Raw genomic sequence first — 21,417 nt, forward strand, 5'->3', positions numbered from 1 at the left:
CGACAATAGTTTGATGATTTCCTGCTGATACCTGATAGGCCCAGATTATAGTCAAAAGGCGCATTATAGAATTGACAGCTGACACCATTTAGAAGCCAATGGCAACTTTTGGAACTGGAGTCTTCTCAGTACATGCCCAGGCAGGAGCCGTGAGGTGACATATCCCCATCCAGTGACTTCTGAAGTGTCTGGGTGACTGGCGTTTCCCATGATCACATGGCTTGGGGATTGAATGCAGAGCATCAAAGGCTTTGCCTCACATCCCTCTGCAATCTGAAATTCAATATGTTCTTTTATGAAAATGACTCATGTACACGGTTTAAAATAAATCCAAGTGCACCAGCACATTAGTCAGGGCTCTCCATCAAAACAAAATGAACCGGATGTATCTCTCTACAATTAGAGAGAAAAAGTACCTGGAAAGTCGAATGAAGCATGGTATGTCTGTGCTGAGCCCAAATCCTGAAAGGCATGCAGCAGTCTGCAAACCCAGGCAGAGCTCCTGTGTTCCAGGCTGGAGACAAAATCTCTGCTTCTTCGGGAACCTGTGGTGTTTGTTCCAACCTTCAACAGCTTGGGTGAGACCTGTGTCATGGAGAGGTGCCTGCTTTCGAAGGAGACCTGATCTCGCAGCATCTTCGTGAGAGCGGTGTCTGGGTACCGTCATCCAGCCAAATGGATGCAGAAGCTCAGCCACCGAGACAGAAGATGGAGAGGGAGTCACATCCCACCTCAGACAGCCTCCCCCTCTCCCCACAGGAAAACACCATCTGTTCAGGGCTCTGTTTAAGACTGCAAAAGGCACCGCGCTTTCTCTGTCACCCGCACTTTTTCCTCCACGCCAGGCCCTCTGTTCCGCGCTTCCCTGGGTGAATCTAAACCTCTTCTGAAGCTGCGGTGCTTTGAAGGATAAAGCCCCCACAGGCTCAGAGGTTTGGATTCTTGGTCTCCATTCGGTCTCCAGTCGGCAGGGTAGGTTTAGAAGGTGTGGCCTTGCTGGAGAAAGTGTATCACTAGGGGACAGGCTTTGACATTTCAAAGTCTCATGAGCCATGCCCAGCATGCTCTGTTTCTTGCCAGCCATTCAAGATGTGAGCCCTCAGCTTCAATGCTCCTGTAGCCACACCTGCCCCATGCTGCTAAGTAAGCCTCCCTGTTGTTCAAATCTTAGATGGTCTTTTAATTAAAAAAAAAAAAAAACAGGGCCAAATATCAGGGTGAAAGCTGAAAGATCAGAGAAGCAGAACAGCCAGCCACTAGATCTTACCTCTATGAAACCCTCAGCCTAAAGAGAGTGAGTTCCTGTTTTCTCATGACTTACATACACCTTTCTCTGCCCTGCCATATTACTTCCTGGGATTAAAGGCATGTGTGCTTCCCAAGCAAAGCCATGAGATCTCAAGTGCTGGGGTTAAAGTTGTGTGCCACCACTCTGTTTCTCTCCTAGACTGGATCAATCTACCATAGCCCAGTGTAGCCTTGAATTGTCTGGATCTCTGCCTCCTGAGTGCTGGGATTAAAGGTGTGTGTCACCACTGCCTGACCCTGTGTCTAATCTAGTGGCTGGCTCTGTCCTCTGATCCTCGGGCAAGTTTATTAAGGTAGACAATATATCACCACACCTCCCTGCCATGAGTAATCCCAAATAAATTCTTTATCTTATTAGTTGCCTTGGCCATGGTATTTGATTACGGCAATAGGAAAGTAACCAACACATTGGATAACAAGTGGGCCCCGTTCCCATCGTCCATACACAACAGGATAGTGCAAGAGCCGTGATGGGAACACCCTTCTGCTGAAGAAATCGGTGGGGAGATTCTTATCCTCTTATGGAAAAAAAAAATATTTTGTAGCATTTTTATGGTGACATCGTGGACAGGAGCGACTTTATCAAAGATCCAAAGAGACACAGACAGCACCAAATACCCTTTAATGCCGGTGTTCCAGAAACCTGGCGTGACATCAGGGGCACTGGGTCTTGGCCAAGCTTTGTTTGCTCCTCATGTACATTACCATCGTATTCATTCTCCTGAATTATTCATCATTCCGTGTTCCCAGTTAAGCTACAACATGACAGGTAAGTTACGTTACAAGGCAATAATAATATAAAACAGCAATAATAGCCGTGCTCCCCAGTGGGTAAACTGTGCGGCCTAAAGGTGAGCCGTTTGTTTCGTCCAGGGAACCACGTGACCCCACTGAAAAATGGTGGCCGCGTGCTGTTGCTGCTGCCACAGGTGAAAACAGCCACAGGGAAGGAACGAGACAAACGGGTCGCCCGCCTCCTTGAAAGCACCTATTTCTTTCTACAATAATGACAAAACTGTCTGTGTTTGCATAAGACACAACGCTGACTGATGGATGAAGCGCAAGGGGCCCTGTCCCACCCCACATCAGGGTCTGTGAGGGACTGCTGCTGGGCCCCACCCTGGGCTTGAAAGCACAGGAAAATATAATTGCGGATCAAGCCGATTCGAAGGCCCATCTTCCTAACCTGCTGAATAAAGCATACCTTAAATTCAAACCAGCTCCTCTCTGGGAAGCAAAACTGGTGTCGGGGTCCTTGCCTGGTCATTAGGGTGGCTGGGGGAAGCTCATGTGACTGCATGTGGACACCAGACAGGGGGAATAGGTCTTCAGAGCAAAACCAAAATAAACAAAAAGACCTCCGCCCTCAAATAAAGCCAGATGACTGCACCTGCTGAGAGGCTCCAGCATTTCAGTCAGAAGGAGCTGATGACAAGTGGGGGGAGGGAACTAGGGGGGGAAGGGAGTGAGGGGCGGGGAGCAGCCATGTCCCTTACTGCCCTCTGTGAGCTGCACATGTGGAATGTTTGAGGAAGCAGGGTACAGGGCGGAGTGGGGGGGGTGGGGGAGCACGGGGCAGATGGACAGACAGATGACTACTATCTACAGCCCAGGGGAATGGTGCCACCTCAGTAGACTGGCCTCACCTCTCGCTGTTTTGTTCCGAGTACTAGACACCCTGCCCAAGCACAGACAGCAGTCCATGACATTTGCTTTGTGCAAGAACCGGCAAGTGGGTTGAAATAGTGTAAAGTGTCAGGAGACGGGGAGAAGGGAGAAGGTCTTCAAAAGGTCATCATCCCCCGAGCAACACACGGATATTGCAATCTGAATCTCTGAACAACACCACCTGGCTGCACTGGATCTGCACCAGAATGCAGGAGAGACTCCGGGGACCCCACCCCCCACTGCTGGTTATTTCCTAGTAGATTTAGAGAATGGGGAGTCCTTTTCTTCACCTCTGTACCCACTGCTGACTCTAATCAGGCCCCCATGCATAGTCCCAATCCAATGGTCGCACAGGAGGCCCTGGTTAAACTAAAGGATCACAGCATAAAATCAAAAGTCACAAATCTGGGAAAATGATAGACAGGGAAGCTGAGGGTTGACAGGGCTGGGAGGGATATAAGAAAAGGTCATGGGAAAGAACAAGAAGGTATTACGCATACATGAAATTGTCAAAAAACTTAATTCTAAAGAGAGAGCGCAGGTGCCTGGCTAGCTCAGTTGGCAGAACCTGAGTCTGAGGGGGGAAATAAAAGGATTTTCAAAAGAACCAGCAAGCGGTAAGTGATTGATCTCTGAGACTTACACAGCACAAGCTCAAGAGAGATTCACAGATCCTGTTTGTTAAGAAAGCCATTCTCATGCCGGGCGGGCAGCGGTGGTGTCAGACCTCGGAGTTACAGACAGTTGTGAGCTGCCATGTGGGTGCTGGGAATCGAACTCAGGGTCCTCTGGAAGAGCAGTCAGTGCTCTCAATCTCTGAGTCGTCTCTCTGGCCCTTAATTTGAATTTTTATAATGAAAACAAAAGGCCGGGTGGTGGTGGCGGTGGCGGCGGTGGTGGCGCACGCCTTTAATCCCAGCACTCGGGAGGCAAAGGCAGGCGGATCTCTGTGAGTTCGAGGCCAGCCTGGTCTACAGAGTGAGTTCCAGGAAAGGCGCAAAACTACACAGAGTAACCCTGTCTTGAGAAACAAACAAACAAAAAATAAGACAGCCATTCTCAGGCTGGCAGGACGGCTCAGCAGGCAAAGGCTCTTGCCTGATGACCTGAGTTCAATCCTCAGAATCCACATGAAGGCAAAAGGATCCCCCAAAGTTGTCCTCTGACCTCCATAAGCATGCTGTGGTACTTGTGCCCACATACACAATAGTAAGAAATAAAAGGTAAATAAGAAATCTCTTCTGTCCAACAGTAATTCCGAAGAGCCCTGGCCGAGACACGTTGGAATCGCTCACGGGCGGCCGCCAGCCGGCTGTGGGTGGGGTCTTGCACACAGGCACAACTGAGCTCTACAGCGGGTGGTGAGAACATCATACAGTGTGGCGTGGGTTCAGCCGAGCAGCGTCGGTTCATCCTTTACTTCTGTACACACGCTGATCCTTCTTACATTCTGACAGCCTTGGACTGGAGAGTGGTGGGCTGCAGCTCAGTGTGGTTGATGGCACCTGCTTTCAGCCCTTGCGCCTCTGTGTCCTTCTTCCTGGAATTCACCCACTATTCAGCCACGTCTGGGGACACAGGGGTCACCCTGACAACCAGCAAACCGTGAGAAGGCCAAGCTGGCCACGTGGAGACAAGGGATGCTGAGCGGACAGAACTACTGTGAGAAAGATCCACTTGGACCTTCAACTCCAGCCAACATTCATCTTAATGCAGCTCAAGATGAACCCCAGAAACAACACAAGAGGTAGAATCTCCTGACACGGAATCCTCAGGCTACCTGATTTTGACATGGATTAATGTGCAAGAACAGAGTAGATACACAGAGAGGTTGCTGAAAAGCTTTGGAGGAACGGGGCCCACAGCCACGTAGCCAAGGCTTACGGTTCTCTCATTCCCTTAAATTTGCAGATTCCCGGGCTGGGGAGATGGCTCAGAGGTTAAGAGCACTGACTACTATTCCAGAGGTCCTGAGTTCAATTCCCAGCAACCACATGGTGGCTCACAACCATCTCTAGTGAGATCTGATGCCCTCCTCTAGCCTGTAGGCATACATGCAGGCAGAACATTGTATATGTAATAAATAAATAAATCTTTTAAAAAAAAATTTGCAGATTCCCAAGACACTCTGGGTGGGCCTCTGATTCACTGAAGACAGAGGTCCAGGGCTGCAGGTCAACATAGGATTGACTACATTTGAATCAGAGGCTCGGTCATTCAAGGATGAGGTTTCCCTGTATTTGGGGATCAGCTTCTACAGTTCTGACAGACCTCAGAAAATGCGGTTGTCTTGTGAGTCTAGCATATTCTCTCTGAAAGGGGACATGCCCCCGGGCTTTGGGGCTGTCTGTGCCCAGACGTGGGCATGGCATAGATCCTACCCACTCCTACATTCACGTAAACACCCACACCACACCACGGGGAAGCCGCAAGTGTGAGCACAGGGACAGAGGAAAAGGGGAGACATAAACTTGGGCCTGACACCAGCTCCTTTCACGTACTGTAGAGTTCTGGCTTTCCCACGGTTGAAGCCTGTTACCCGTACAGTATGCTTCTTAGGTCTCAGTTAATTTCTGGGTTTAATTTGTGAGTTTGGATATGGATATGAATATTTTTCTGTCACTGGGAAAGCAAATTAAGTCTCTGAGAATCGCTTGTAATCGCCAAGACGCAAGAAGAATCTGTTTATCAACACACAGTGCAAAGGAAACCCTAGAAATAACCCAGTGTTTGGAGCCTTGCCACGGGGCTTGATGATTTCTTTTTATTTAACATGGGGCTTCTCATTTTCTCAGAAGAGGCTATGCTTTTGATTCCTCATCTCTCTCACATCTGATGCCCTGCTTTTTGTCTTGTCGAAATGCAAACCACCCAGACAAAAGCTACCATTTGGTAAAGACACATGGAGAATGGAATACTATAAGGGATAGAACAATGTCTTTAGATAATTAATGCAGTGCAGAGGCATGTGTTTGCCAGTAGTCCCTCTCTGGCTAAAATGTTAGTCCTGGGAATAAAAAAAAATCAAACAGAAGCTGTTACAATTCATAGTAATGGGGCCCCGCCTTCCATCTCTTTGTAAAGTTTAGTGTCTCTGGTTAAACGAACCAGAAAGATGGGTGGATTCACATTTTCCTGGGAATAAAATAGAACTTCATTCCCACCCCGGGAAAATGCGGCTTTCCCAGATGGAACTTATTGCACAGAACTGCCTAGGAAAGCAGGAGAAAACTTCTCGTGAATTCAATTTAACGTTTACAAAGTGTATTTATTAAACAGACTTTCTCCTATTGAATATTTCCACTGTGGTCCTGGAGAAAGATCAAGGTCAGCCCTTATTAAATAAGGGGGCTTGGTACAGACTTCCACACCAGCTGGCCAGAGAGTTACAGAGCTCTTCATGGGAGGAGCAGCCCCCACCCAGCACACAGCTGTGAACTTGGTGAACTCCATGGCTGGCACCTTTGGTTCCTGCTCCAGGCCCAGTCCTTCTGCCCCCCCCCCGGGGCGGGGGGAGGTCCAAGCTCCCTTCCTGAGAATGCTCCTCTAGCTCACAGCCCGTCAGGCCAGAGCAGCCCAGCAGTGAGCCACAGCCGAGGGGGACTGAGAGCCAGGGGTGCTTTTATTGTCTTGTTTTTAATTATGGAGTGAATGTTTTTCTCTCTGCTAATGGGAAATCTCTGCTAATGAGAAACTTACAGGTTGAAACTGGAGTGCCTCCCCCTCAAAGTTTAGTCTCCAGCTTGATGTTATTGAGAAATATTGGAACCTGAGACAGGGGATCTGGTGGGAGGTTTTTGGTGCCCTTGACGGTCCAGAGGTTGCTCAGTCTCTTGCCCTTTCTCTTTCAATCCTGACCAGGAGGTGAGCAGTTTTGCTCTGCTGTGTATACCCGCTTAGCACCTGATCTGGTGCAGGATGGCTGCAGGTGAGCATGGGGTGGCTGCGGTGGAACAGAGGTTCAGATCAAGGACAAGCTGGCAGACAAGGAGTTTCCCACTTTGGGGAACCAGCTCCTGCCTCTCTCACAGATAATCCGAGATCCAGGCCCAAAGCAACAAGATGAAACCACATGGACTGAAGCCTCGAACACAGTAAGCCAAAGAAACCCTTTCGATAAAATGTATCTTGGTTATCTGTCAAAGTGACAACAAGCTGACTCACAAGATGAGAATACAGCTTCCTAAACACCCAAATACTGCACTGCATAAGCTGTTACCCATTCTTCCTATAGGAACACTGAGCGGATTGGAGACAGTTCTGCAAGTGTCCTCCTTTGAGGGGATTTCTGAGCTCATATCTACTCTCTGAAAAGACACTAAGAACACATTGTACCTCTTATTATACACGTATGATATTTACATACAGAGAGATATAGTTAGACAGGCAGATGGAAGGATGGGTAGGTGGGTGGATGGAAAACGTTCCTGCATGCTCACTGAACTGAATGGGGAAATGGGAATATTCATGGAGTTCAACGGAGAGACTGGTATTTAATAGCTATTTTAAATACCATGTCACTTTCCTCAGTCAAGTAACAAAATAACCTCCCAGGCAGTGCAAAGGAGGAGGAGGCACATCAAGCCAGTAAACACGGCTTTGAAGACGCTGCCGGTCTAAGCTGGTCCAGCAGACATTAAGAACGGCGGCCCCATCTGTCCCCGAGCGATCTGCTTCACTCAATGGTTGCACACATCCACGGCACCGCTCTGGTCTTCCTGTCGTGGGGACTGCTAGACACTAAGCCCAGCCTCGCCTCAGTCCCAGTCCCCAGACTTGACCACTACGTCTCAACGTCAGTAAATATTCCAAACTCACATGTCCAGTTATTGCTCCACAGACTAACTCCGCATCCAGGTGGGCACACGGGTGGCCCCAGCTTCCAACAAACGGGCACTGACAGTGTTTTAAGTGAGGAGACCTCAGTCTACCCCCCAGCTTCCTGGGTGCCCGTCTTCCCTCCTACTGCAGACATTGGCAGGCTATCCGTGCCCACCCCAGGGCCCCTGATTTTGAAAGGCAAGGCTATTCTTAGACTCTTCATTCCCCCACTCCCCAGAGGTCATAGCGTCCTTGATGAAAGTCCCTGTCTCCTTTCCCTGGCATTTCAGACTCCGAGGGAGTCTCTAGGATGGCAGAGAACACAGAAGAGTCTGCCAGTGAGTCAGCTCCCCTGCTCACCAGCCAGAGGTCACCTGTGTCACCACCACGTGGTCCTGGGAAGGAAGTCAAATGATATTTTCCACATAATTTGCAAAATCTGCTCCACAGTGGCCTACTGCCCACTCCCAGATATCTAGGAAATTCAGCTCTTAAGAATTTCATCATCTCACCAGCTGCTGAACAATGATGAGTAATTGTTGCTGTGATCAGTGTAATGCAAAAGCGCCAGGTTAACAGGAATGCCCATATCTGAGGAATCTAGGCCAGCCCGCTGTGGAAATGTGGGCAAAGAGGAAGAGTTCCCTGGCAGAAATGAAACTCAATACCCTGGGGTAGAATTTGGACGAGGAAGTAGAGGCCTGGCTGTATGTGGAGGACCATCTGGATGGGAGCCAGGTAGTTCAGACATATATACGCACAGGTATGTGTATATACATACACAGGTATCTCTTTATTTGCTTACTTTATAGTATTTGTTATTGTGTGAGTGTGGGGATGTGCCTATTACAGTGTATGCATGGTGGTCAGAGGGTAGCTTTCAAGAGTCAGTTCTCTCCTTCCAACATGGTTCCCAAGGATTGGACTCAGGTCAACAGCTTTTACCTGCTAAGCCATCTCTTCATTCCTAATTCAATTTAGATTCAATTTAAATAGCTCATCGCTATATATCATATAAGCTATAGCATTATATAGTCAGGTTGGACCCAGAAGGTATCAGGGACTCTCTCAACATAAGCCAGCAAGGATGATACCTTAGTTCTTTTCTCCCTTGCTGTGACAGACTATCTGAGAGAAACCATTTTAAAGGTTTTAAAGGATTTAATTTGGCTCCGTGTTTCAGAGGTTACAATCCATGGTCAACTGGCACCATTGTTTCCGGATGTATGGTGAGCAAGCATCATGGTGGGAAGGCATGTAGAAGGGAGCTTCTTGTCTCATGGAAGCCAGGAACAGAGAGAGAGGTAGACCAGAAGGATACAGAGACAATATACACCTTCAAAGTGATCGCTGCCTCCAGCCAGTCCACACTGCCTAGCTTCCACTACCTCCAAATAATGCAAGCCATCATTGGGTTAATCATTGACCAGATCAGAGTCCTTGTGACCTGTCCTACTTAGGGTTATTACAATTGCCGTGATGAAACACCACAACCAAAAGCAATCTGGGGAGAAAAGGGTTTGTTTGGCTTACACTCCACTGTTCATCATTGAAGGAAGTCAGGACAGGAACTGAAACAGGGCAGGAACCTGGAGGCAGGAGCTGATGTAGAGGTCATGGAGGGGTACTGGTTACTGGCTTGTTCCTCACGGCTGGCTCAGCCTGCATTCTTATTCCATCACCAACCCAGTGATGGAACCACCCATAATGGGCTGGGCCCTAACCCATCAATCGTTAATTAAGAAAATGCCTTACAGCTCCATCTTATGGAGGTATTTTCTCAACTGAGGTTCCCTCCTTTCAGGTGACTCCAGCTTGTGTCAGAGGATATAAAACCAGCCAGCACAACTGACCCCTTGTCAACTCGACAAATGTATCACGGTTAAGCCATAACCTTTCCTATCTTGTTTATCCCCAAGACCACACATGACTATCCGTGTGACAATATAAACACTCCAAATTTTAAAAGTACCACAGTCTTTAAAAATTCAAATGTTTGACAATCCAGTCTCTTTAAAATATTCAATCTCTTTCAAAAATTAAAAATCTTTGTAAAACTCCAAAATCTCTTTAAAAGCTCAAAGTCTTTTTTGGATTGTGAGTTCCAGGACAGGCAGGATTACACAGAGGAATGCTATCCCCAAAAACAAAAACAAAAAAGGAGAAAAGAAAAGAAGAAAGAAAGGAGAAGAAACATCTCCCAGCAGTGGAATTTGTCAGCTTAACCATGCCTCTGCTACCTTACAAACACTCACAAATAGAGCTGAGAAAATCTCAGGAGTCTTTCAGTTTTTTTAAATAAATAAATAAATAAATAAATAAATAAATAAATAAATAAATAAATAAATAAATAAATAAATAAATATCTCTCCTGCACTGTGAAATAGCAATCCAGAACAATTATAACTGTCTACTTGTGTCTGCTTTTGGATCTTTGCACATCACCATGCTTTATGCACATCTGTGACTTCCGGTCCTTTCTCCTCGGCTGCTGTCTCAAATGCAAACTGTCTTGTCCTGCACCCAGTAAACCAAGGAGTCCTGTTACCCTCCATCCTGCTAAGGACTTAAAGAAGAGCCTTCCCACAGCAGTAAGGCAAGGACCTAGTTCTTAAACATAAAGGACTGAGAGTGCTTGTGAAATATTCATTCAGCCCCTTGCCCAGCACCTCCGAGATTAGTAGGAAAGACAAAGGCAGGAATGTATCACCCTCAGAAGACTGCACAGGACTGTCAAGGGGAGGAAGGATTTAGAAGCTCAGGAAGGGCTGAGCAATTGCTGGGAGACTGGAAGTCAGTAGCCCCAGGCCAGAGTCCTGACTGAAAGAGCTCTTCAAACAGGTATAAAGAGAATACCTGCAAGAACAGTGCAAACACATAACCAAACCTTTGAAAAAGCAATTTTCTGGAGAAAATTAGTTGAATTAAAAACAAAACAAACAAACAGAAAACCAGTAGACTTGGGGACTTTGGCAAGTGACCATGTTTTCATTTGGGTTTGAAACTTTGAAAGATTCTGTAAGATAAATAAACGTGGGGTAGTTAGTAAACGCAATCTAATAAAAAATGCTTTAGGATTGCCAGATTGCCAGAAAAGAAGGAAGTCTTGGTTTTGCCAGAGCCAAGGGTGAGATCAGGACACCTCAGCTCCCGTCAGTCCGTCCCCTCCCTCTCTGGACTCCTCAGCAAGGCCCTCATCTCTGCGTTTGAATATCTGTCTCTTCCTTGTCCTGTGCCTAACATTTCTCATAAAGCTGGCTAGCCACACTCCAGACGTCTCCCCACTGGTATTTTAAGATGAACCCTGTTACTGTACAGAAGAGGTTGCCTCAAATAGAATTGCCTCATCAGCAGAACCGGGCTTCTCTCTGAGGACGCCCCACTCAGGTCTCTGTTGTCTTTGGATTGCTTTACACAGACAAAGGAGGCTCCGCTTTGGGGTCATCAGCACATCTTTATCACATTCCACATTTAAGGAGCATTTAGGTAGTCCACAGAATATTAACCTCTTGCCCTCCTCAGCCCTCTTCGCCCCTCAGATCGAGATCAGAGCCAGGCTGGCCTGACGGGTCAGTGGCTTTCCTCCCTTCTGACCTGAGGGACCTTGTGGCTGGAGGTGTGCTCTGGGATATCTGATGGTAAATCATAGGCTGGGGCAACATCCTCTTTCATCTCCGCTTCTGCTGAGCCCCACCTCGAGGTGGCTAGAACCCCTCAGGCTGTCCACACGCCTCACCACCTCTCTTTCTTCTTTCAGGTGCTCTCTCCTTCTCCCCCATTCTCTTCTTTACAAACCTGAGACAGAGTTTTTTGTTTGTTTGTTTTGAGATGGGCTTCTCTACGCTATGTGGCCCAGACTGACTTGAAGATCGTGATCCCCCTGCCTGGGATTACATACATACAGGTGTGTGCCCCCTGTATTACAGAACACCATTTTCCACAGCAATGTTAATGCTCAGCCGCAAAGGGCCCTTGCTTCGGGAGTGTCACATATGATACAAATGAATGTGCCCGAGAGCAGCTTTGACCATTCAGACATGAGACCTTGAGCTAAGTACGGCCCAAGACGTGTTTCATAGTGCTCCTTTCTTGAACTATGACCTTAAACTGAGCGTGCTTGGGAATGTACTATGTTAGCAAACATGTGACTCCAGTGTATGGGCCCCTAATGGACTTTCCAGTATGAATATGTGTAACTTCCCAAATAAAAGCCCCCAGCTTCCTTTGTCTCAAGAGGATGTGGCTTTGAAAATAATGCCCATGTTCTCCCTACCCACTACAGCTGATAAATCTCTCCCCACACCTCTATCTCCTAGCCACGCTTGCTCACCATGAGCTCACTGCATGCAGCTGTACAGAGGTAGATTCCCGAGTGTGGACTCTTCCCCCTGTACCAGGAGAATGTCTACGCGAACCTCAAGCCGTGTGAGAAGCAACTGCTGAGCACGGTCCCCAGCGAGAGCTGGTGGGAATATGGCTGTTGCAGGAAACCTAGCACACACCACGCAGAACACACACTCGGAACTCGCTGCCATCAAACAAATGACCTCGTAATCAGGCACCCCATCTAAGCTGGCTGCTTTCTCTGTCTAGCCTTTCCAGACTCAAACCATTCTTCCCGCAGCTGTATGGGGTGCTGGGTCTCCATATCCACTCATTGAATATCGATTGTGCAACTCTGAGAAGATCTCAATGGCTACACCCAGTGTGTATCACCGGCCGTTGATGTCAGACACTCTGAGAATGTTCTCATTATAGGGACACATTTCATCTGCCCACAGTCCCATAAAGTAGGTACATGGCCACTTTTGGATGACAGATGGGCACAGGAGGGACAGACAGCCCGTGACAGCAAGGGAATTTTGAGCCTATGATTTTTTAAGAAAGAATTCCCTAACCTTGGGTTTGAATAATTCATTGTATCTTGGCTATAATCATTTTCCTGGGCAGCTGTAACAAAGAGCCACAAGCTGTGTGGCTTAAGCAACTGGAATGTACTCTCTCCAGTTCTGAAAGCTGTAAGACTGCATGGCTGATACCTTCAGTGGCCAGAAGGAGAACCCGCCCCAGCCTCCTCTCCCAGCTGCTGGTGGTTTGCTGGCATTCCTTAGCAGAGGAAAGCTTCACCCAGTGTGTGTCATCGTGGTCACAGTGTTCTTTCCGTGGTCACATCTGTGTCCACATGTCCTCCTTTTGATGGGAACAAAGCAGTCGTATTGAATCAGGGTCTTGCCCCACTTCAGTATGACCTCACTTTAACCAGTTGCCACATGTATGGACCTTATTTCCAAATCAGGTCACATTCTGAGGTACTCAGGGATGGGGCTTCAACACAGGAACCTGAGGGGGGCCCAACTCAGCTCACCACACACACATCCTTTCCATTCCCTTTGGGACACGCACAGAGAGAGGCAAACCTCACCTCCCAGAGCCCCGACATCTCCCCCACAACACCACACTGTTCCTTACAACCCAGTCTCTGTTCTTGGCACCTCGGTCTGGCCTCTCCCCACACACTAAACAGAACCTGCTTTTCACAGCAGAACCATCGGATAAACATCAGCCTTTGACGCTGCCTCAGCCTACAGTCCCCGATGCCTGTCTGCCTGGAAGTCGGGGAGAAGGCGGAAGGAAGATGGTAGGCTCCTGGCCTGCTGACCCACAGGACAAGGCCCCCCTAGTCCTCTCAACTTCTGCTCCCAGACACCGGCTCATACTGGCCTCGGCATTCTGTTCCACAGACAGTGTCTGAGCGGTCTGCCATTCAAACTGCTGTATGACACTGTTCTTCAAGTCATCCACGGTGCCTTAAACATTTCAAACCCTCCTGGGGGGTCAAATCCTGCTGCAGCACCCACCTGCGTGGAGAGGTAGTCAACCATGGAAACCCACCTCCAGCAGGCAGTCGAGTCATACTTAGGTCCCTTCCAAGGTGGCAGGTCACAGGCCACGGCAGAATTCTCTTTTGTTTGAGAGGTAACTGCCACGAAGTATCTGTGGCAACTCTGAGGCCCTCAGACACTAGTGACCCTGGGTCTCAAGCAACTCTGGGGTCTTCAGAGGTCAGTGACGTTGTGTCTAAAGCCAGTGCAAGCCCATGAAGAAAGAGCACATGATACTGAAAGGCAGAACTCAACAGACCCACCGAGAAGTCTGGCAGTGTTCATTTTCTGACGGCTTGTTTCGGGAACAGGATCTTACCAGGACCCACTGCACCCAGAACCTCCAGTCTGCAGATGTATCATCAGCCATAACTGAGGGATTAGCCATAACTCTGAATAAAATCACTATACCTACTGCCTCTTTGTTTAAGACCTCAGGGTCCCCAGGTGAGACAGTAAAAGTTGAGTGAATCTATTCCTCTCGCTACCACAAACACCTCAGATTGTGCACCTAGAAAGTAAGTTTATTTTCATAGGCCTGGAAGCCGGTGAGTGCCGTGTCTGGTTGGGACTGTTCCTCAGGCCTGATGCTGTTAAGTCTCCTCAGAGGACAGAAGGGCAAAAAAGACAGTGAGATTGCCTTGGGTCCTTTATTGCAGGATCTAATACCCTCTGTAAGTTGAGACATGAACGCTAGAGGAACATGGACATTCAAACCAAGCAATGTCACCTATCGTCAGTCTGCTTACATCCGCTGGGAAATAGAGTCGTGATTATAAAGGCTCCCAGCAACCACTGCGGGGCAGTGAGAGGAGAGAGTGTCAGAAAACATGTCCTGTTTTACTTCTTTCTGTGTGTGCATGTGCGTGTGCGTGTGCGTGTGCGTGTGCGTGTGTGCATATGTGTGTGTGTGTGTGTGTGTGTGTGTGTGTATGTGTGTGTGTGTATACAGTCACCACTGAGTATAGGGTGAGGGTATGGCTCAGAGATAAAGTACTGGCCTAGCACAGTGAAGACCTAGCTTCAGTACCCAGCACAGCAAAAATAAACAGAAAAAAAAAAAAAAAAAAAAAAACCCACTGAGCCCTCTACAGAAATTGTGGGGAATCCACTGTATTTCAGAGGCAGACCCAGGCTGCTCCAGTAGAAAGGACAGTAGATACGTCAGTAATTGTCTGTACCATGGAATCTGACCTCTCTTGCTTGCCGATCTCAGCTCCTTCACAGCGCCCACAGGCGGTCTCTGCTCCACTAGAACTAGAGGTAGAGGTAGGCTGTTTTCTTCATCACCCACGGTCTCCAGAGCTCAGCTGGGTCACTGCTGACCTAGCTGGAGTCTAAGTCACTATAGCCCGTGGCTTTAGTGAGATGGCATCTTAATGTTGAGTGTGTCACACCCCGCCCCCTGCAAGCCCTGCTGCTCGCCTGTCCCTTGCTCAGCGGCATGGCGCCAGCCCTGGGGGAACTCTCAGAACCCATAAAGTCTCTGGGAACTGGCATCAAAACTACAACACATTTTTTTTTATGAATTTGGAAATCACTCAGTTCCCCCTCTCACTTTTTAAATTTTATTTTAAAATTCAGAAGGCAATTCCAAGGGAGGCAACATATTCCCTTTCAAATTAACATGATGTGTGTTTATATGATGTACTGACACTATTACAAAAGGTTAATGTGCACATGTTTTCCTCCCAAGAAGCAGGCACAGTCTGTCAGCCAGCTCTCTGCTGCTATAACAAAACGCATCTGATAAACTCCTTAAAGGAAGAAGGTTTGTTGGGGTGAAGCTGCAGAGGTCTCAGTCCACAGTCACGCAGCTCCCTTGCTCCTGAGTGACCACGAGGAGGAGCAACACCATGGCCACCAGCCCCAACAAGCTACACCCTTTCTGAGCAGGACCCTGCAGACCCGTTTCCTCCAAACAGGCCCCCTTCCCCTGGTAAGATCATCAGATTATGAGTCCACCATAGGACTGACCAAGTAATGAGATCAGAAGCCTGTCAGGATCCAGTCACCTCCCTGAAGTCGCCAGGTAAGTCAGAGTTGTCAGTGGCCAGTCCCTTCCCCAAAGTATGGACAACCATGCTGGCAGCGTGAGCCTTTGGGGACGTCTCTGATCAAAATCCTAGTTCATAAATAGGTTCATTTGATTAAGTCATATGTCAGCCCATGTCCTCCACACCCATAGACTTCTTCCCAGAGAGTCCATGGAATTCTGCTTCCCCAACAGCAGCATTGTGCTGGTGTTCGACCTGGTAATTTTAGAGGTCATCTTCTCTATCTCTCTGCATGTGTCTCTATCTCCTGTATATCTCTCTGTGTATCTCTCTGGATCTCTCCCTTCCATCTCACCCTTTCTACCTCTCTCCCCCTCTTCCCCTCTCTTTTCTTCCTTCTCTCTCTCTTTCTCTCTGTTTTTCATGTATTTCACAGATATTCAAATTCACAAATGCATGCGCTCATTTGCAATATCTGCAATAAAATATGATTTGGAGTAAAGCAACCTTAATAGTAAAAATCAAATTGTAAAAAGGCAAAGTTAATAACCTGAGTCACGACTATCAAAAAACCTTAGTGGTAGTATTTCTACAAACGTGCCTCTTTCAGTGTCCAGAGATGATTTCTGAGGGCTTATTATTCACCTGAGCATGCAAATTTTAAATGCCTTGTTCTATTACATCCATTCTATTACATCAATTCTTTCAGCGATTTCCTTATAAAATTAGATTTGTGTGCCCGCTCTCTCCCGCGAAGCACTGAAGCAGAGGACTGTGGTAATCTCTGTCGCCTTTCATGCCAGATTTAACCTTATGATGCACACATTAAATACAGATTAACATCTTGTCTCCGGGAAACTTACACTTAGTAGATGGGCCAAAGTTTCAGTAAAATATAAATCAATATACAATTCATGAAGGGAGAATGAGCCAGGTAGCGCGTCTGTTCTTCTTTCTAGGAAAATGCATTGCTCCAGCTCAGCTGCTGCATGGGAGAAGCAGAGATTTCCTCTGTCCAGTGAGCCAAATGGGTTTTCCAGAACTGATGGAAATGAGAAAAAAATAGACATTTCCAGACATGCAAATTACAATTTTATAAAAAAAAAAAAAAAAGGGGGGGGGTGCTTTTTCAAAGTGAACCTAGTAAATCTGGGCTAATCCCAGTATCTCCGAGGCCCTGTCTCTGGAGGGCACATTAGGTCTACGTCAGCATTTCTTCGAAACCTGCAAGAACTGAGGCTGTCATTTCATTTCATGGGAAGACTCATTCCCCTGTGGAGCCAGCCTTGTGGCAAAATGAGAATGTATTATATATTTCAGGCCAGATGGCAATCCTGGAACACACAGATGCAACTGGATGGATCTTTTCATTGTTTCCTAGAACAGAGGAAATAGAGATTCAACCAAGGAAGGTTCTGGCCAGCTTGCTTCTCTAGACACGTGGCAGACCCCAACACAGCACCGGAAGCTAGATTAAGAATCAAAGGGAAGCAAACAGTTGGCAGTAAAGCTGCCGTGCCCACAGAGAAAGCCTGGTGAAGACAGGATTGAACTGCTGGAGAGAGGGACTGTGAGAAGCCTATTGTGACATCCGCTGTAATCTCTGGGTCAATGGCAGTATCTTGAGTCATTGTTCACCAATCATAAAAGTTACTCCTTCATTATCTCAGTGTCCCTTGGAGATCTAAGCCACTGTGTTCCCAGGAACCAACCCTCGTACTTTTCTTAATACTAAAAAACGTAATTCTTTCACTCAAGGGAAAATACGACTTGCAAAAGAATTATACTATCTTAGAAATAAATCTCTCTTTCTCCGTGTGTGTGTGTGTGTGTGTGTGTGTGTGTGTGTGTGTGTGTGTGTATACAAGTGCTTGTGGAGACCAGAGGACAACTCCAGCTGTCATTCTTAGGTGTTATCATGTCCGTGCGTGCGCGCGCACGTGTGTAAGGCAGGGTCTCTCACTGATTTGGAACTCACCTGGTAGGCTGGGCTGGCTAATCACTGAGCCCTGGGGAATGGGATTCGTCTGCGTCTACCTCTCCAGTGCTGCGGTTACAAGGACGTCACACCATACCAGGCTTCCTATGTGGGTTCTGCAGATTGACATCGGGCTTCAAGCTCACCAGGCAGGCCTCCTACCAACTGAGTCAGCTCCCCAGCCCCACTGTGGAAATTCACACTGGGATGACAGACAGGAAAACACCACTCCCACTCCTTGTTTTCGTATAAAATCAAAAGTATTACACTGGACTCTTTCAAAGAAATCAACTAGAATGCAGGGAGCGAGATGCTTTCGCATACGGAGGGTGTGATCCAGCTCTGTCCACATGATGAATACTTTTTGGTCCTGGGTATTATTAAATTTGTTTTAACATTTTTGATTTATTAGAATGTGTGGAGTGGGGTGTTTAGGTGAGCACAGGCTTGGCCAAGCCATGACACACATGTGGAGGTCAGAGGACAATTTTCAGGAGTTAGGGTTCTGTCTCATCCTTTCTCCCTTGATGCCTGCTCCAGGCTTTAGCTCTACAAGCTTCTGGGTGATTCTCCTGGCTCTACGTCCCAACAGGTGCATGCCACCACATCTGCCTTTTTTTGTGTGGATTCTGGGGGTCAAACTCAGGTCACTAGACCTGTGTGGCAAGAACTTCTACCTGATGAGCCATCTTGAGAGCCCCACTGTTTCTGTCTTGACCAAAATCATTAATGGCATTTTTTAAAGACAGAGTTTTCCTATGTAGCCCTGACTTAGCTTAAAAAAATCTCTACATAGACCAGGCTAGCCTTGAACTCACAGAAATCTACATGTCTCTGTAGCTGGAGAGTTTTCTCTCCAGGTCCCACGAAGCCCCGGCAGTCCGACAACCCACTTATAAAATAAACACACAGATGCTTATATTATTTAAACTGTTTGGCCTAATGGCTCAGGCTTCTAGCTGTCTAGTTCTTACATCTTAAATTAATCCATTTCTATAAATCTATACCTTGCCATGTGGCTCGTGGCTTACCGGCATCTTCACATGCATGCTGCTTGTCATGGTGGCGGCTGGCAGTGTCTGTCTCTGCCTTCCTGTTCTCTCAATTCTCCTCTCTGTTAGTCCCGCCTATACTTTCTGCCTGGCCACTGGCCAATCAGTGTTTTATTTATTGACCAATCAGAGCACCATCCCACAGCATGTCTCTACCTCCTAAGTGCTGGGATTAAAGGTGTCTGCCACCACACCTGGAGCTAATGGGATTTCACCCCCACTGAATAGCAGTTCTTTTTGATGCTAATATACAGCAAAGAAAATATTGATAAACACAAAGTTAGTATCTCTCATAATTATAACATTTCTACTCAGTTGGAAATATCATTAGAGAAACATAAAGCATTTATTTCTATTGCTGGATACATGGGGGGAATGGGCTGTCACCTGGAAAAGTTTTACTCTAAAATGGTGCCATGCCAAAGGAGAGCCACAGAGACCAGGGACTGAGCACCAAGGAAGCAAAGCCCACAGAGCAAAGCCCACAGAAATCCTTGCTGTGCGTGGGCCAGTGTCTTGAGGTGATACACAGACATCACTAGTGGCACAGGAGGATCCAGCCCATCAGAATATGCTGAGCTCTCTAGCACTGTCTGTCCTGACATAGATGAGGTGAAGTGGAAAGGATGCCTGAGGCTGACCTTCATGCTTAGGCATCGCCGAGCACGGTCAGAGAGATTGATACTCCCCACAGCATTGAGCACGGAGCCATGACGCTTTGGACCCAGGGAAGATGAGCCAAGACTTCCCCGTTGACCTGTCGCCTAGGCCTCCTGCAAGGGCCTCGCTTACATGACCTCCCCGGGTTGGCATTAGAAGACACACTCATTCCTAGTGGAATGACTGAAGAATTATGAACGGGTCTGGTCATGTGAAAATCGAGGATGCAGAAGGGCCGTCCCGCTGGTCTGGGAACACTGGCACTGTCCGGGCTGGGCGGGATTTTAAACTGCAAGCTTCAAACTACAAACGTCAGAGTTAGAGTTCCTTTTCTGCTACGAACATCAGAGATACTTTCAGATCACAAACTCAGAGGAATGTTTGTATGTGCATGTTCTCTCTCCTCCTCCGGCGGCTTTGAGCCTGACAAACAGAAACATTTGCCTAACAGTCTAACAGAACTCTTGAGCCTCAGCGTTGTCTCAAGAATAATTCTCCGAGAAAAACTTAATATCTCTGTAAGAATTTCATATATAATTATATTCAACAAAGAAACTGCATAAATAAAGTGAGTCTGAAGTTGGTAGGTACATCTGCTACTTCGTGCCAATTTTGTGCATTGCACAGAGAACATTCCATTTGTAACGAGGAGAACGGACTTAAAGAACAAATATCCCGTCCATTCTTTTGTTTGCTTTGGCTTTTTAAGGCAGGATCTCAGGTAACTCAGGCAGGCCTTGAACTATCCCCCTGCATCGGCATCCAAAGTGCTGGGCTCCCAGGCCTGTACCACCCCACTCTGCCTCTTTCATCTGGAGCAAAGTGTAAATCAAATTAATTTAAACTCCCGAAAGTAATTGACTTGTTTTTCTTTCTATAAGTTCCCAGAGTTGCAAGGATAACTGTGACCTGGGGTATTTCCTGGACGTCAGTGACTAACTTAATTAAAAGAGCCCGGGGCTGTTTCCAGACAGGTGATGAATATACCCTAAATATGAAGCAGGTACACAACGCTGTTTACATTCAAGTCCGGCTTTAATGTCTTGGTAGGAAAAAAAAGAGGAGCTGCTACCATGTGCGGCAGGAAACATCAAAGCCGCAGCAGCTGTGTGTCTTCACGCAGTCCTCCGCCTGGGCTCCATCCAGAGGAAGAGGCAAGCTGGAGGGGCTTAAGGAAAGACCACACCTTCCATCTCCACCGAGGAAGCTGCAGATCTGCCTAAGAGAGACACAAACGATTAAAATGTTAAGAATGTAGGGAAAGGGGTTAAATAAGAGTATGGGGCGAGAGGGGATGGGAGGAGAGAAAGGAGGGGAAACTGTGGTCGGTACGTAAAATAAATGTTAAAAAAATGTTAAATAAAATTAAATTAAAAACAACATTTTAGATGTTAAGCAAGGAACGGAAATATCTACAACTGCAAAGCGATGATTGAAAAACTAACATCTCTAGTATCTTTATGCTAGAAACACTCTAGAAAGAACGTCACAAACTGCATGGGAGGGACTGGAACTATTTAAGTAATCCACAAAGAAAATCCATACCAAAAAAGAGACATTTGGTGCTGATGAAGCTGCCGGCCGCTTCCTGGGGCTGTGCGCTGCGGACTCTGACTGCACCGTAGTTGAGACAACATAGACTCGGGTAAACTGAGGCAGACAGTCGGCAGCACCATTGGCCCCCCACGATCCATGTGAGACCAGAACATGGACGGCGGCGGGGGCATGGACAGTTGCTCAGCTGTGGTGTGGGGGACCCACTAACATCACAGCAGGAGGCGCCTCGGGAATCACTTCATGGTAGGTAGCAGGTATCGGGTGCTGAGTACTGAGCTAAGTGAGCTGATAAACGCGGACCAACCCCGCAGCGTGCCGTCCTTCTGTGCAGCATTTCTATTTATGTGTGAGAAAGTGCACACGACTACATGTGTGTGCCTATGCATATGCATGCGCGTGCAGACTTCAACGTTAGTGTCTTCCTCTGTGGCACGCCCCCTCATTTGGGGAGACCAGGTCTCGGCCGAGCTGGTCAGTGAGCGATAGAGACCCTC

Source organism: Peromyscus leucopus, chromosome 16_21 (genome assembly GCF_004664715.2).
Source record: "Peromyscus leucopus breed LL Stock chromosome 16_21, UCI_PerLeu_2.1, whole genome shotgun sequence".
Lineage (NCBI taxonomy): Eukaryota > Metazoa > Chordata > Mammalia > Rodentia > Cricetidae > Peromyscus > Peromyscus leucopus.